Genomic DNA, 5,735 nt, shown 5'->3' with positions numbered 1-5,735 from the left:
ACATGGGCAATTGTTGCACCGTGGACATGGGGCCTTATGGGCTTCCGTCTACTGGGTGGGTCTCTATGTAGGGTATGGTAGTGACAGGATGTTGTCTTCCGTCTAGCATCTAAATCTCACCTTTGCCCTCGCTAAGTCCTATTTTATAGGTCGGTTAGATTGAGCAGTTCGAATCCTTTTCAACCTAACAGCGGACAGCGGAAAGGCCACATCGGATATTCGGTTCTAAGAGGAACTAGACTAGAATAAGGGCATTAACTTCTGGAAAGGCTCGTTGAAAGGCTTAAAAGAGGACTTAAAGGGAATCTAAAAGAGGAGGGGAACTAACCTTCCTATCAGACTGCTTTCACTGGCCTTATTCCACTCACAGTTAGTTAAGGGAGAACCTCTTCTTACTACAGGATGGAAAACCTAGCTTGTGCTAACCCTACAGGCAAGTAGCAAGAAAGAGCACAGGAATGATATCCATTTCATTCCTTTCTTGGTTGGATTCCTCGCTATGGACTGATTCTTCGACCAGAAAGTTGATTGAGCGAGACAAAGACAAGCATTAGACGACGAGGTTGATGGCTTCTTGCAGAGAAGCATATACAACACCCCGTTGACTTCAGTATTATGAGGAGTGGGGGGACGCCCTTGCTTGACCCGCTGACTTGGGGATATCCCAGCTAGCATGTGATGCCGCCAGAGCTACCAAAAGGGCTTACACCAAGGCATTCGTACTCCATCCAATAACCATACAAAAGTGAAGAGCACCTGGCTCTGCCCATTCACAAGGACGTTCAGGCCTCCTCTTACTGAGGAAGGCAGAGAATATTAGTTAGATGTCTCGCTAATAAGGTGTCATAAGGCTTTCCTGAAGGTGTGCCTTCCTTCCTTTCCTTTGGTTGTCCTATTCCAGCAGGCTTGCTGAGAGGTATCTCGTGGGTTTGAGATGCCTATGCGTCTCGGGCTACGGTGGGTGGACCCCATGTTCAGCCAGCCATCAATCCTTCTGACTCATAGAGCAATGGTGCCATGATGAAATCCGTGACCGACGGCTCTCTCTCTCGATTACTTACTTCAAAATTGTGCAATGTATCTTTCCGAGGCATAACAATCCCCTCCTGCTGCTATGCTAGTAGTTCTATGAATAAGGGGTTCCACCCTTCTTTACTACGTATGTGGCTATATCAGGAGTTTACAGCTCTTATAGGCTTTATAGCGCTTCTTTTTCAACTGCAATGATTGGGCCCCCTCGCCCTTAGTCACTTGAATTGCTCAATCGAAGTTTGCTTCAATTGGATAATTCTTGTCGTGAATCCTCCCCTGACGGAACTAGATATCAGTAGGAGCTTTCTTTTAGGTCTAGCCGACTTTAGCTCATAGGTGGAAGTGAGAGTTCGATTTGAGACTTATTACTTAACTTAAAAGGACTACACCGCGGAAGGTTGTGATGTCAAAGCGCACATCAGTAGCTTGTCTTCTCAGAAACATACATGGTCTTTGAACCGCACTCCAGACCAAACAAGACCTGAGGAGAGTATTTTGAATAGTAAGAGCTTGTCGGCAAATGGCTTAATTCCTATTTCTATCCATAAATGATGTTTTGCCCGAGACAAACCCGGGATTACTTGTTAATTGGTGTCAGCAGTTAAGGACAAAGGGAAGGTGACGAAGGTAATGCAGTCAAGCCGTCAAGCTGGCAGTGAGAGGTTTCCAGATGAGAGATTTGCTGCTATTCCTTAGTCCTATCCACTTTTGCTAAAAAGATCTACGCTTGTTTGTAAGGCGAGGAATGATAGAAATAGTGCTTTACGAGAAAGAACCCTTTAACCTTTCCTTTATTATCTGTGACCTTTACCTAGCTATCTTTGCAGGTTCACGGACCTACACTGGACAAGTAGTAAACTTCTTCCCTTAATAAAGAGGCTCACTGAACGAAAGAACAAGCCTGAACTACTATTATAGTGTGGTGCCTTGTCCGCAGGATAACTAATCAAAGTTCAATGGTTTTGAGTGCTCGCTTCTTTGGCCTGAGACAAATGAATCTCACTTCACGGAGACTGTTAACGTGGGCAACTTATTCTCCCAGTTTATCCTAAAGCTGCCGAAGCCCTTTCTCATTTTTCTTTTATTGATCAGGGGAGATAAAAGTGTGTGATTTTTATGCGGAGGGATGGAAGGTGAAACACAAGACAGGTGAAAGAGCCATAAAAACAAGGTCATCCTCCTTACTTGAGATCCAAGTCCCCTTTTCTTCTTTATCATTTAGTTTAATAGAAAGGCTCTATAAGAGAAGTCGGTCTCACATCCGTAAAGTAAATAGGGTGAAGCCAGAGATTGAGAATCAGAATATTTCTTCTTCTTTGGAGAAGCAGCGAGAGGCATTTTTCAAGGACGTGTAATGCGGAATCCGTTGTTGGAGGTCTTCTTGTGTGAGGCGGATCCGAAGGAGTGAACTTCATATGATTGTAGAGTCGGAAATGAGAGTGTGACAAGGAGTATCAGGATGATGGATCCGATGTGTCTGGCTTCGGACGCAGAGTGAGAGGAGGTTGTTTGGGAAGCGTATGAAGCGGAAGATGATTGAGTCGGGTGGGTTTTCTTTGTATGCGAGCCAAGGATTAAACGCTTGAAAGAGAACTTGTCTTACTTTAGAGTGAAAAACTGGTTTGAATTACTTTTTCGATATATTCGTATTCAAGGCAATGATAATAGGCTGACTGGTGATGGCGATTCAAGGAAGCCTTCCTTTTCTACCGTTCAGAGGAGTGCTATGATAAGACAACCCAAGAGAATCCTTTATAAAGGATAACCTTTCAAAGCTTTCGGGCAACTTTCATTCTTGAAGAATTGACTCTGCCTTGGAAGAAACCGAAACCCCAACCCCATTTTGATGTCATACGCTTCCGCTGGATACGATATACTATTCAATAAACTGCGCGGGATATCAATAAAAGGTGCATGGGTTTTTTCCATGATTGCTCTGTTTATAACAGTGAGTCTACAATTTTCTACAATACGATTGAAGACATCACGATAAGTATATGAAGAACGCTTTACAATCCTATCTATATATATATTACCTTCATTTGAAATACCAATTTCTCCAATAAGACATTTTGTCTTCTTTCCCGGTCTAATAGAATAGAGATCACCACAAAGGCCCAGTTTATCAAGCAATGAATATAGATTCTCCTCTGTTATATCTCCATAATTAGCGATATAGACTTCTGTAATGTAACGTGAATAGTTTATAGAAGGGTATAGAGATGTTATCTCTTCATCAAGTACGTGTAGTACTAGACTATGAAGAACGCAAGTAAGCCTGCCAACAGGCGGTATACAAATACCACTAAGATATGCTTCTGTATTATCACTACAGTTAACATATTTCACATTTAATAAATCTTCTATGTAATAATATAGGAGATTTTTACCTATAACAGATTTGAGCATAAATAGATAATCCGATTTATCAATCGTTGATAACGATCTTGCTAAATCCACGCGATAGAAACATTTAATGTCATCTCTTTCAATAAGTTTTGAATAAAACTTATTTGCAGTCATTCTAATGCCATTTATATCATTATTATTGAATAAATTATTCATTAATCTGGATAAAGCATCAAAGAAAAGTTTATCAGATTCCGCTGGCTCAAAAAGTATTTGATAACCACTGGGTTCAAGACTTTTGAACGTATATATCATGTTCTTACATTCTTCCTGATGGCATAACCTTATACTTATAGGCGATAAAGAATATAAACCCTTCTCTACTTGTTCTCGTATCCTATGAACTGTATCCTCATCCAAATTGTATATATTTTTTGAGTAGTAAAAAAATGAAATTTCCTTCGATAGCAGATCAGCTCCCCAAAGAGAGACTTTTTTCTTTTTTCTTTTCGAAGTACTCAAATCATTAGTGTGAGTAGACGTATTAAAACTTCTAGTTTGTTTTATACAAACACCGAGCATCGTATTGAACTGTGCTGCTATTTCACCACAATCGTTTGGAACAAGGCCTACCGCAAGAAAGAATGCAATCATTACTCCTAAACATACAGCTTTTAGCACTGGACCGCTGGCTGGTACTGATATATCGGCGAAAGGTGGTTCATTCTTAAATGCTGTTTCAACCGATGCTGAAACAATGTCGCTCTTTTCAAGAATAGAGACTTTATGAAAACCTGGCCGATAATATTCCATATCCATAAATGGTTCATAGGACTCAAAAGGAGTAAATAAACCAGTATCGGGAACATGAAGGTGTGTACCTGGCGCATACCCGTACCAGACAGTACAACCAAGGCCTATGCCGACCAGAATCAGGAAACGTCCATACCTACCGCTATAATAGGTCATTACTTCGATTAAGACCTGTTGATAGGGACTCCCTTCGGTGACCAAACCACGCAAACCTACCCCGCAATAAGAAAATAAGATTTCACCGTTCAAGCTTTCAAAGAGCAGATTCTCGGCTTGGCCACTAACTAAGGATGGCAGTCAATAGCTCTAAGATTACATCGGATTCTAACCCTCAGGTGACTTCACTCGCTTAATCGGAATCTCTTTCCCTCTGGATTTTCTATTGGAGAGGGACTGGTCTTTCTCGCCTGTGCCGATTGCCTTAAGAATTCTAATTTAAATCGTGCCACTTGCATCCAACCCCGTGACGTGATTTGGGCATAGATCATCTTTCCCTTCTACGACGGCTAGTGAAATCATAAAAAGTTCGCTCCCCTTGGGCTGGGAAAAACTCACTAGGAAGATAGAACAAAAATGAGTAGTAGCGCTAGCGGCGCAGAAGGAGCTTGACACCACATCTAACAATAGTCCCCTTGAAGGCAAAAGAAGGAAGCCAGACTTGCCTTTATAAGCTTAGTAAGCCATCGAGGTCCTGTTGGAAGGGTTATGTTGATGCAGTAGCAAAGACTTCCAACTCCCATCATATAAATCAATTTATACTCTTCATGCTCTGACTAAGATTATCGGCATCGTAGTTTTTCATACCAAAAGCCTCCAGCTGATCACAAAAGTTCTTCACCTTAATACAGTAACTACCCCGCTTCAGGCCATGTTGTTCAGTCTCCAGGCACTGACGCTTACTTGCGGTCGCATGTTCATTAACTTCTCTCAAAGTAAGCCATGCCTTTCTTGGGTCTGTAATGCCCCCTCCATATATATGGGGTCTTATCAGCTACAGACACTGTGATCGCATGCATAGCCCCACCAGACAAAAAAAAGATGAAAATGGTTACTTACTCGCCACATCCTCCGGGTTACCTTCAGCAATTATCCAACATTCCTGGCCCATCAAGAATAACTTTACCTTTTCACTCCAATTTACATAATTTTCGCCATGTTGGAGTGAACGGCACACAATCGACAAGCCAGACATTATTTCCTAATGCAAGAAAAAAAGAATTTTACGATCTGATTCTGGAGGAGAATACATGTCCACGGGATTTTCTCAATATCTTATTTCTAGAGGCACTGTTCATCAGAGATCTTTTGCGTATACTCCTTGAATAGCTAAGAGGAAAAATAGATAGATACTTATTGGAAACGATTAGAGCTATGATGTTTGGGATGAATGTACCTCATTTGGGCAGAAGCTGTGTTGACCGCAACATACTTGAAAAATAGCATACCGTAGTTGTCTTTTATGGAAGCATCCCTGATTAGTCTCATTTAAAAGTATTTGGCTGCTGCTGTTCATATTCTATTTTTTTTAGTTTCTTTAAAGA

The sequence above is a fragment of the Primulina tabacum genome, chromosome 6, assembly GCF_025594145.1.
Source record: "Primulina tabacum isolate GXHZ01 chromosome 6, ASM2559414v2, whole genome shotgun sequence".
Taxonomy (NCBI): Eukaryota; Viridiplantae; Streptophyta; class Magnoliopsida; order Lamiales; family Gesneriaceae; genus Primulina; species Primulina tabacum.
This window is presented reverse-complemented; position numbering follows the sequence as displayed.